Source organism: Gallus gallus, chromosome 2 (assembly GCF_016699485.2).
Source record: "Gallus gallus isolate bGalGal1 chromosome 2, bGalGal1.mat.broiler.GRCg7b, whole genome shotgun sequence".
In the NCBI taxonomy this organism is placed as follows: Eukaryota; Metazoa; Chordata; class Aves; order Galliformes; family Phasianidae; genus Gallus; species Gallus gallus.
This window is the reverse complement of record NC_052533.1, coordinates 128122114-128134718: the sequence shown is the minus strand read 5'-3', so window position 1 is coordinate 128134718 and position 12605 is coordinate 128122114.

The window sequence follows — 12605 nt, the reverse complement described above, 5'->3', positions numbered from 1 at the left end:
GTGTAGTGACTGCTACTGTCTGACATATCGACGTGACAGACGTGTGAGTGAAAAAGAAGTTTGCTCTGTGTGCACTGCTGTTATTAAAAAAAGACAGCCGTACCTTTTCTTATAACGTTAACAGCTTCCTGTTCAAAGACTGATTCTAAAGAATGAAGTCGCTTCCTAAACACTGGGTTTCAAGGAATACAGTCCTTCTTTCTTGGAGGAACAGAAAGAGGGCTTTAACCCACTTCCTCTTGAAGCTCTTGTCATAGCGAGTTTCACTATTGCAGCATAATGACATTAATCAGTTTGGGTTGTCCGTAGATCAGTAAGTTTTCTTTTATTATTTATTACTGTATCCAGATATCTTGATCTGTGGACTCCATTTTGCTGGGCACTTTCCAGATCCAAGATAAATTCTTGTCTTGAGCTTGTTCTGAGGAAGGAAGTGAGGGAGAAAACAATCATGGAGTGAGGAGGTGGCTTTTTTTTCCGATGTCATAAGACAACTTGGTGAACGAGATAAAGCAGACTGGAGTGTAAAATGGAGGCATATAGGCTACTCTGCTGAGGGCTGTCCCTGTGCTTGCATTTATTCCATGGCAAGATCATGTCTTAGCTCATCCCTCATCTACCATCATGTCATTTTTATCTTCAGGAGCTTCTATTTGCACTCATATTGATACTTTGCTTTGTAGAAGGGGATGATCTGTTGTGTGACTATCTTGGGTGGGTATTGTTTTCAGCTACTGCAGTAGAACACGTATTTCATTACTAGATGTGGTCTGGCACTGTGAAGTGTATCATCACAAAAAGCTCCTGGGAAAGAAAGAACGTGGTTTTGCGTGGGAGTATATTGAAACAGAAGACCTCAGCACTGTGATTGATCCGGAGACTGATTTTTTGCATGGGTCAACTGATCATTCAGGCTGGTTCTCATCTCTTGGAGGAGTAAAAAAATAACGAACTCATCTGGTGGCCTCGTTAGCTCGGTAGCTGTTTTTCTGACCAGAATTATTTTGGTCATAAGATGTTAGAGAAATGCAAATCAAGTAATTTGTTCAGAAATTCTACAATGTCACTTCAACGTAGAGACTGCAAGTGAAAGCTCTCCTTCAAACTAAGAAAAAAAAAAGGAGGTAATATTGTTTCTTGTATTCAAAATTTACAAGTCTAGCATGTATTTAAAATTAACATCTGTTTTAACATTAACCTTGAAATTAAGTACAGCTTAACATCTTACAGGCTGTGATTGAATTTCCTCAGGTGGAATTGCCTTATGCTACCTGAAGTTGACTTCTTTGTCAGATGACACGAGTCATTTGTTTCTGCAGCCAGTTGTGTCTGAAGTTGTCCCTGTTTCTGAAGCTAAACCATCACTTGGTTCATATTTGAACTGGTGATTAAAATCAGTCTTAAACGGTCTGAGAATTATGTCAGAATGCTTCGCCATCATTCTGCGTTCTTCCCTTTTGACATTAATCCTGATTGACTGATTACTTGGGATATGCTTTGTGACATTTCATAAGCGATCCACAGCACTACAGAACTCGTTGTTGCCAGTTGTTACTGCAGTTCTCATCTCCGATGCTGGGGCTTTTTAGAAGAATTCAGACGTCACTGCAGAGTTTCCTAACTCACAGTTCTGTGTAAACATGGTAAGTGCTGAAATACCCATGAATCATAAACCTCAAATCTCTATTCGTATACAATTCATTTCTGGAGGCAGTAGAGATAATTCTGCGTGTGCACTTGCAGGTGGTAGGATGCATGTGTTGTCTTAAACATAAGTATTTCAGCTGAATTAGTGTTGTCTGGCATCTTTCACAGTGCTCTTACAAGTACTTCAAAGGAAGGACGCTTCTGAAATACGCAGTATTAGGAAATAAATGCAAGTAGTTGGTAGGTCTTCACTATTCGTTACAGGGGAGTGAAGTGTTCCCAGGGTCACGCTGCCACAGGAATCTGAGATAGAAACTGGAAATCTCAGATTGACTGGCATAGTCTGTGCTCTTAGCAAGGCACAATTTGTGCTCTGATGTTGCAGCTGAAGCAGTTTGCCTGCAGAACCCTGAAAAAGCCTCTCTGCCGTTGGTATTTGTTTGTAAGTCATTAAACAACCACTGTTTCCCAATGACTATGGCGAGGCAAAATTGCTAGTTTTCATTACTGACAAGTAACGGGAAATCTATTGGAAACTGCTGTAGCTGAAAAGCAACAAATGAGAATTTCTGCTGAAGTCAATGTATGAAGAAGTCACTACTGTGACTTCCAGTGACACATTCTTTCTGTTTGGGGTTTTAAGTTGCCTTCTCTTGATAAGGAATAATGAGGGACACGTGGAACAGAATTTGTTGGTGGCATGGTTTGCAGAAAATAGGAGTGAAATGAATGCAGTGAGCCGAGGCAGCAGCAGGGAGGCAGAGCAGTGCGATGCCTTTATGAATCACTGCTCAGAGGCCAATCCCAGTGTCTGTAAGAAGTGTGAGTGGTGCGCAGCAGCAACCTCTGAGCAGGGAGAAGGATTTCACCCACTTGCAATTGCGCGGTTTCATAGGGGTGCAACCTGAGCTGGCCCTTCTTGACTTTCAGTGTCTGTAACGCTGCTATTTCAGACGGCAGCGTGTTTGAATGTGTGCCTGCATTAACAGCTGCTCATGTGCAAGCCCTACTGGTTCCTCTTACAGAAGAATCCTTCTGCTCTTAGGTTATCAGAGGTAGTTTTGCCCAATGTTAACAGAATCTCTTTGCAAAACATGAAATACTTCTGCTGTATTAAATTGTGTTTACCTAAATATCAGAAGGCAGGAATGCAGATGAAGGATCAAATGCATGCAAGAATATCTCATTTTCTTTTGCCAAAGAAAGAAGAATAGACAACATTCTCTTAATGCAAAGCAAGAAGAAAATCACAATTCATTCTGAACAGTAGAATATGAATTCCCCAGTATGAGGATTTTTTCAGGTAATGTTACATCCTCTGGCAGGTAGGTTTTCTAGTAGAAAAGATGACGCAGCCTTGCAGTGGCATGAGAGCAGTGACATTTGGAGGTTGTACTGGCTTAACAAAGTGTGCACACTGAAACAAAACCAATTAAAAAAGATAGCTGATTTCTCTTAGGATTCGTGAAATGCTGTGTGCTCTTCCCCATATTGTTATTGTCTCTTTGCAGATTGAATGCCTGGCCTGGTTTGGTTTTGTACACCTATTTCCAGTCAGAAAATGAAGTGGATGCCCCATCCCTGGAGGCATTCAAGGCCAGGCTGGATGTGGCTCTGGGCAGCCTGGTCTCGTGGTTGGTGACCCTGCACATAGCAGGGAGGATGAAACTAGATGATCATTGCGGTCCTTTTCAACACAGGCCATTCTGTGATTCTATGAAGTAGATAGACGTCCATAGATTTAAGCTGGCAAGGACAGTGTCTGAAGTAGGCATAGAGAATAAAGGAGTATCTTACTAAAGGAGAATCTTACTAAAGACTTTGTCAGCTTGTTTGAGGACTGCTCAGCCCTGCCAGACGTGTTTGTACAGAACTGGTGGTTTTCCCATTTATGGTACTGGTTTCAAGCCCTGTGTCAGTTGATGAACACCACTGGATAACGTGGGGCTTGAACCAAAGGCTGTTTTCAAAATTGTTAATTATAGTAGATGTCCAAGCTTTATTCTTTGTTTCAAAGTTCAAGGAACTCTTTTTTTTAATCTAATGTTTATTAGAATTACAGCCTGCAAACGTACTCAGATAACGAGCATGTGTGTGCCTATACTTCTGTGCTCCTGTGCCAAAAGTAGACTTAGGAACAGTAAGCAAGGCCTCCAGTGAGATCAGTTTGGGGTAAGTCTAATTTAAGGAATTCTGTTTTTTGTCATTTCTCCTCAGATTGCTATTTAATCCGCTGTCAGCTCTGTTTTTATTCATTGCACTGACTTAATGACCTGTTTTGTTGATCTCCTTCTCCAGTTTTGGAAAATGTAGGTCCCGTTACCTGCCTCACCAAGGGGTGCTGCTCATTGACCAAGCTCCTTTGTTTTGACACAAAGTGAATTCATTAGTTTAACAATGTTAGTCAGTTCTCTTTGGTTTTTAGAGTTACAGAGTTTTAGATTTACAGAATGATTGACTTGCTAGTGTGGTACAATTGGTAGAGTTAAGGACTCTGTCACCTTGTCCAGTTTTTATATGAAATGCGATCATGGTTAAGGGAACTACTGGTGTTGATTTTACCTGCTCCTCCAGAATGCCTCTGAGATGGAGCAAACAGTTTGAAGATTAACAAAGATTTGGCAATGAAGCTAGAGAGGAGAAATACAAAATTCCTTGTATTTTCAGGTGTTCAGGACCCTTGGAATCGCATGTTGGGCATATGGAGGCACTCTACCAGAAGGTTGAATATTTTCATAGAAGATCTTGATCTTGACCTTTTATGTATGTTCTGCAGCTTGGGGGTGTAAAGTTTTGAAAGCTTTTTTCCTCTTTCAAGCAACAAATATGTTTCATTAGAGCAGTTAGAAACCCGCTGCATTCTTCCCAATTCTACTCCTCCCCATTGTTTCATCAAGACCACTCCATTTCTTATGTGCCAGGAATTCTGTTTATAAAGCACATTTCTTCCATGTAACTTCTTTCCATCTTGCCATCTCCATTGCTTACTGCACGCTCCCTATCTTATCTGAACTATTGTACACTACCAGTTATCTCCATTTGCCTCGTCTAGTCTGTGCTGAAAGGTCTATGGGATAGAGCATGTCGTATTTTGGAGAGCGGCTTTTGAATTGGCTCCAGTTCACTGCTAGCAGTACTACTCATCCTTTTAATCTGCGCTCTCCTGTAATAATGACACAAGAAGCTACCCTTGTTTTCAGTTTTACTTCCTTTCCCTAATGATGTACTGGATTCTCTTGGTACCTTCACTAAATCAAACTAAGTTGTGTGTAGGCACTGGAACAGCTTCCTCAGGGCAGAGCTCATGGCCCCAAGCTGGCAGAGTTCAAGAAGCATTTGGAGAATGCTCTCAGACACAGGGTTTGAATTTTGGGTGGTCCTGCGTGGAGCCAGAAGCTGAACTTGATGATCCATGTTCCTTTAAAATCAAGACGTCCTGTGCTATTGAAAAACATGCTCCAAAAGTTTATTAACTGGCTCAAGATTTAATAATTTTAAGAGAGAGAGGTCTAGGTGAAGATATAAATACGCCTTTCTCTTATGAGTATAGGTACCAACAATTGACACAGAATGCCCTTAAACTTCTTAGTAGGGTTGATGGTTGGACTTGATAATCCTGAAGGTCTTTTCTAAACTAAGTGACTCTATTATTTGGTGCTGAGCTTTCTGCAGAAAATGCCCAAATTCTGACCTGTGAACAAACGGGGCCTGGTTTAGGTTGATGGATCTGAGGAGTTTGTACACCACCTACAAGACTCTTTTAGTGGTACAGATCTGACCAGCCCCTGCTCCATGTCACAGTATAGTAACCTCTGCACGCTTCTATGTGACAGCAGCAGCAGAGGTCACAAGAACAGCAGACAGGGATGCCTTAGATTTATCACCCCTCTTCTGTCTATGGCTCCATGTGGGCTTAAGCTGGGCAGGTAGAGGACACTGCAGTAGCCTTCCAGAGGGGTCATACAGCATTCGAGATGTTCTCCTTCCATTGCAAGGCTTTTGATAGAGGACAGAAATAGTCTCCTGAGGCCAAAAAAGATGTTAAGAGATGGGGCCCACGTAGTTCCTAGTTACTGGCAAGTGTTGGTGAGCGGGTTGCTGTTTTACCATGGGTTATGTTTTGCCCTTTTCAGCAGTGCCCTCACAAGGAGATAAGGCTGCACACCCGGTGAAGCAGCAGGGATGAGAGGAGCTGAAGTCTGTGCTGCGTGGTCTGTTATCTCTGCGTGACCAGCTTGGGGTCGCAAACCATATGTGGGAGCCTCTGGTGCACAAAATAGAGCCTATTTTCTTCATGAAAAATGTTATGAGAGTAACTTCCCTTGTTTGGTAGGGTTTTTTTTGTTTGTTTTTGTTTTTTTTTTTGTCAATCCATTGGCTTCAGATTTTTTTGTAGGCAAGGAAGAAATAGGATTCGAGCTTTGAGGCAACTTTGTGGCGTATGAAGGAAGTATACTGAAAGGCAAAAAGAGTAAGAGGGAAGATTTACAGAGAGAGCTCAGCTGCTTCCTTAGAAATTGCAGATGTTTCTGAGGAAAGCGAGGCAGACGTGGATGTACTCCAGGCAAGAACAGTTTCAGCGGAAAATGTTTTCGTTTTCATTCTTCCAAACATAGATATCGGAGTGTCATCTTACTGGAGCTCTTGAAATGAGCAAAACGTTCCCAGCTTTGTAACAAGGAGGATGGAAGAACTGGAGCTTTTCCTCTTGGCTAAAACGGGCAATGATAAGGAACTGAAATGATAGGATTTCTATTTTGAAAGTTATTTGTAACATCATTTAAGATGTTTATTTGTACCGGGGCTCAGAAGGCTGATGTGTGGCAGAAGTCGTGTCTGGTTCTGACTTGACACACAGAGTAAGTTTAGAATGTCAGGTTCTAAATTAAGGATCAGAATATGTGATTTCTCTGTCTATTTTTTACATTCGGGTATTGGATCAGGAGTCCTTTCAGCTGCTTTACTTTAGCCAAAGACAAGTTCAAATAAGGCTCTTCAGTTATTTATTCTCTACTTTCTGGGTTTTGCTTGCTGGTAATTTTTGTCATTTGAATGTCAGTCTCTCTCTCTGAGTGCACAAAGGAGATTGCTGTCAGTACTTACATCTGAATCTGCCAGCAATCCCTGGTTGGGATTTATCCCATGGCTTAAGTTATGCAAGCGTAAATTAGACACAGCCAGAGCAGAGGACGTGGAACAGGCAGCTCACAGCTTCAGCTTCTCTGTGTGTTACAGCCTCTGCACATCCATTCTGGTTACTGAGAGCGCTATGTCAGGTCAGGCATTTCCTTTCTGCTTGCCTTGGAAAGGAAATGGACTTTTTATGGATGGAAACTCTTTACAAAATGGAAATGAAGTCTTTATTCCCACTACAGAACCAGATGCCAGGTTGTCTGGTTACAGTACTGTCACATTATCAGCGTTTTCTCTCACACTCATCTTGGTTAATGTCTGACTTAAAAGGTTTTTGAAACTGTTGTTCCATTTAATTTTCTTAGGTTTCCGAAAATATTTCATCTTTAGGATAAGTTAATATTTAAATTGTTCATTTGCATAAAACAAATTTGTTACTTCTGATGTTCCAGCATGTACACACAGGTCCATCACTGAGGAGCAGCCATATGTATTATGGAGCAGTCGTATAGAAATAGGCTCCAAGAAGGTGGAATAACAGCATCACTGCTGCTTCCTTACAGTCTTGGGGATGCCAGGATCTGCATAAAAGGGAACAGTTCTGGATTCTCTGAATTTCTAATGATTTTCTTTGTGATGGAAATCTCATGCCATAAGGCTGTGTTGTGTCTGGCTTGCAGTTTTGCTGAGAATGCTGTCAGAGCAATCTCCCGCGTGTTATTCTGGTGCTCCCGTTTCTGGCCAACATGCTGATGAGTGTGACAAGTAAAACAGAAGATGGGTCATGTTTTTTGAGTGGCAGAAAACATTTATTTATTGGAATTAGTTCTTTATCTGTACCTTTTGTTCCTCTTTCCCTTAAAAGTTTGGTGGAAATATGCATTCCACAGTGAGTCAGCATGGCCTGTTGGGTGGAGCAGAAGGCAGACTTGGAAGTTATAAATCCAAGCACTTGCTGTGTGGCCTTAGAAAACTTATTTAACCTGTGCTTCCCCACCAGTAAAATCAGTATAATGAATAAATCTTCAGAGTGATGTTGTCATTAATATGTGTAAAGCTGCAACACTGGTAGCTCATAGGCTTTTACTATCATTTAGTCAGAGTAATTGTATTAATTGTATCCAGTATATGCTAAGCATAATCTAATGATGGGAGTATTTATTCCTTGATGTGTCATTTGTTAAGCTCATTGTCATTTCCTATTATTTCCTTAGCACCCTTAGACATGCATGGATTGCAGACAAAAGCTCTGATCTTCTGTCATCGAGGGATACTCCTGCACCAGTGCCAGTAAACGCCACTGGTTTTGGTGGCCGAGGGCAAGATGAGGTGATGTCCAGAGATGATTTAGATTCAGAATCGTGGCAAAGCACAGAAGGAGTCTGTTTTCGGGTAGATGTAATGACAATGAAGAAGACTAAAATATGGAAGTTAACCAGGTGTCTGGAGTTTCCTGAAGTCTTTAAGAAACCCATTCCTGAGGTCAGTGCCTCTGGCTTGGCTTCAGAGTAGGCAGAGTAGGAGAGACTGCGACCAAGGCATTTCCCTTTTTTCTTTCTGGTGGATGTAGGAGGTCTCACTTCCCTGTTGAGCAAGGAATCAGTTTTCATTCTGGAAACAAGTCTGGCAGCAGCAGGATGTATGAGCTATGGGATCACAGTTTTGGAAAGTCTTCAGTGACATTTCTCCATTCTTAGCACATCATTTAATGACAGCACTTGATGGCCAGGTCCTAAATCCAGCACCCGCTCTCAGAAGTCTGGTGAGGCATTGCATATGTGTGGGCATGAAGCTAGGGGAGTGCTCTCGAGCCGTATCTTGGACTACTTGTGGGGAGCTGCTTTTCTCAGAGTGCTCCAATCCCATGGTTATTCTAACTTCCACAGAGTAACATTAAGTTTTAAAAGGGAGCTTCTTTCCTCCTCCTAGCATTTCCAAGTCTTACTTATTCTGCTCCCAGAATGGCCAGTCCAGGCACTCACCCAGGATCATACCTTAAAGTTCCCATTCAGCTCCTTTGCTAGCGTCTGGGCCTGTGCATTACATTGCACCAAACACCCTCACAGCCATGGGGAAGGCAGGTAGTTTGTTCTCAGAGCCAGCATGTCTCCTGCTATCCAAAAGGGAGAGGGCAGGAAAATTCAAGTAAAATTAAAAAAGAGGTAGGAGTAAAAGTAAAAGCAATCAAGAAACAGCTCAGAGACAAGAGGGAGAAAAAGTGAAGGGAACAGAAGGTATTGTGGGAAGTAGGACTTCATGAGGCTTTAATTTAGCTGGGAAATTCCACATTGTTTGGTAGTAAAATTATTGATATTTATGATTTGAGATGACTGACTGAGAAGTTTATCTTAACTAAAAGAACATTCCTTTCAATTAAAAGCTAACAGTCTGTGATTGTTTGTACCACTACTGTGTGTGGTGTTGGGCTGTGGGAACAAAATGCAGAACTGCTCTACAAAAACCTGCCTAGAGACTTTGCCTTGGTTTTGGTGGGGCTTTTCATGCATCACTGGAGAGACATCTGCCACAGAAGCAGCCAGGCTAAACAGTGTTCTCAGAGCTGAAGGCTTTCAAGGCCAGGCTGGATGTGGCTCTGGGCAGCCTGGTCTGGTGGTTGGTGACCCTGCACGTAGCAGGGGGGTTGAAACTCGATGATCATTATGGTCCTTTTCAACCCAGGCCATTCTATGATTCTATGATATTATATGATTCTAGTAGAAGCGTAAGTCAGGCAGTCTTAGAGGTCCTGTGAAAGCTTGGTTGTTCCTGTTTTCTTTTACGTTGTGGTTAATAAAATCTTTACCACAGATTTTGTTGCACTGGCTTGCAGAAAGGTCAAATGTGAACAACCTGGACAACTCTTGTTGGGTGTTTATATCCTAGCCCCAACTGGTCACGCTGATATCTAAGTTATCTGTTGCTTCTTGATTGTTAAACTTACAATCATTTGGGTTTTAGGACGCTTTCTCTCTCTGCAGTCAAAGGTTTGTCTTCTTTTAGAGCAGCTGTATGCTTTGCATTCCCTTACTTGGCTGCTTGCTCGTCTTTCACGAGGATAAACATAGAGTTTGAGGGAATTTCCCAGGTGGAAACTCCCTCTTCTTTATGTGAGCGTTGTGTGATGTGTTAACAGTCTGCAACAGTCATTTCACTTTGCTTTCGGTCCAGTATCGTTTTTGTTAGCTTCATTGTCTTCCTAGGAGACTAAATAAATAAATAAGTAAAAGCTGAAAAGAAGATTTACTGATCCCTTATTAGTTGTCCAGATTCCAACCTCACTCCACACTGTAAATCCAGAGTAACTCCCCTGGAGCAATGCCGTTATCCAGCCTTCAGCTGTGGAATTGCCCATCCTTGTTGTGTTGAGGCCCACTAAACACAGATATCCGGTACGGGTTGGCAGTACTGTTTAATGAACAAAACCATCTCTGTTTGAATTATGGACAACTCGCCAACAATTTGCAGTCCATAAAAATACTTTTGGATATAAGTTGTTCATCAGTTCATCAGAGATATTTCCATGCTTTAGCTGGGCAGCTAACTTAGAACAAGTTACTTATTCAGCAGCTTTTGTCATAGCTCTGGGAATGGCATTACTCTGGGAATGGGGAAGAGATGGATAAAATGAGTTATATTACCTTCAATGCTGCCCCTTGCAGACTATAAGCTTCTTAAAACCCTATGAAAAGTGTACGTTCCTCTTCTAAAGAGAAGATTACCTGGGTGTTTTTGGTTTTGTTTGTTTGTTTTGTCTCCAGATATTCTTTAAGGAGTTGCTACAAGTTGTAAACCAACATATTTCTTTGCATATTAAATCACCAGCTCAGGCAGATTTTGATCAGTGTCCCCTAGACACCCCACTGCACCATCTGTACTGAAGATACAGCCCTTTAGTGTTCCCGGTCTGGGTTGCTGGGTTTGACATTTTTAATGAACCAGTTCTAAGACGAAATGTTTGCCTGCTTTGCAAGCCAAGATGGTAGAGTTATTAATTTGGTTGAACTGTACTGATGAATACAGTGAAGCGTTCTGGAAGCTCTTTCACTTTAGGTTTCCTCAAGCTCCCTGCAGCATCGAAAGAAACGTCTGTACCTCATTATCTGCGTCCTTTCAGATGCAGGTAGCGATGTGCTGGAATTCAGCAGCAGTGCTTGCGATGGTAAAGCTTGCTTGTCAAGATGGGCATTGCAAAAGACCATTCTTAATGTGTGGAACTTGGCTACTCGCTCTTAAGTGATGAGTCCAGCTAAATTAAATATTGATTAAAACGCTCTGCTTGCAACACCTCTAGCTTTAAACTCAGCGTGTATTTTGTTTGTATTGCAAAAATAAAGTTGGAGTTTTAATAATGGAGTGATTTGAAGACCAGCTACTGAAAGCAGAAAAATTCTCCTGAGTGGTACGTTGGAAAGCAAGTGAAGGTAAAGCCAGCTCTCCGTAGGGATGGGAGAGTGGGTGAGCCACCTCACCTGAGTAGAAAATGGAAAGTCTAAACAAAGTAAACTAGAGGTGTCTTTCTGTAGGGAAGAGCACCATCTGACTAGGAATAATGAATTTAGATCCTTTGAAACATAAAAATTTGGTTCTGTTGTTCCCTCACTCCTTCCTAATAACACCCTACCTCAGGAGCTGTCAGTGACTCTGTCTTTATTTTCCAGATTCATGTTTATATTCTGTTTATATTGATCTGAGTGCCTTTTTGTGAGGAATTATATTATTCTGCAATGTATACTTCGTGAATATTAAGAAGGGGAATCATAAATTCTGCATTGTTTGCTTGATTTACCTGCCAGGTATGTTTTATCCTCTTTTTATCCTCTGTTCCAGCAATGAAGAAGAAAGGCCTGTGTGCGCTCTGCACGTCACAGGCAGTGTAGTTTCAGAAAGACTGATGAGCATGAGATATAACCACAGAGTCTTCCAGAGACCTTGCAAGTACTGGGTTAGGGAGAGGAAATGACTCCTGTTCTAGCTGATGGCAGTGCAGTGTTTATGGATTACCCCAAATGCCTCTGTCAGTGCACGTATGCAGTGTGCTTCTGGAGTTATGCAGCATAAATGCCATGGATTAAAGTAATTTTTGTTGAGCTTTTGGATCATAAAATAAAGTGAAATAGTGGCCCCACTGTAATATATCTCCTTAACTCTTAAGCAGCAGAACTGAGTCCTGTACTCCAGAACTGGCTGAAGTATTCAAACCTTAACTGGACAAGGTCCTGAGGCACCTGATTTCAATTGGACTTGCTTAGAGTGGGAGGAGGGATGAGAATATTTCCAGGGTCTCTTCCAAACTAAAAGACTCTGATGCTAAGGGGAAGGGCTGCTAAGGGAAAGTTCACCCCAGCTGCAAGTTACTGTTGCAGATATGAAACCAACCTACCAATTGAGAGGGATGTGAAATGCTTTTCATGCCATCAAGGTCTTTCTAGGTTTTGTCTGGCTGGGCTTCTGTTTTTCTAAACAGTCACGAGAAAATATCAGCTATTTGTCTGGTTATGAAGTATTGAACCTGAACCTGGAACTATTCCATCTAAGAAGGGTGCCTTGATCTTCAGACCAGAGAGAGCTAGCTTGTCCCCACTTTCCCTGGCATAGCATATACTTTATCAGGAAAAAGTAGCTTCAAAAAGGGAAAGTAAGACATTTCTGTGGGAAGATAATTTAGTTAGAATTGTCTGACCAAGTCTGCCTGGTCCCCACAGTGCGGAACCACACCACAACTTTAGAACAAAAAGCAAAGAAAAAACTCACTCAAATTGCAACTGCTGTATTTTTTGAAATAGAAGGAATTTCTGAAGGCAGAGAACTCATTACTGGGGTCAGAA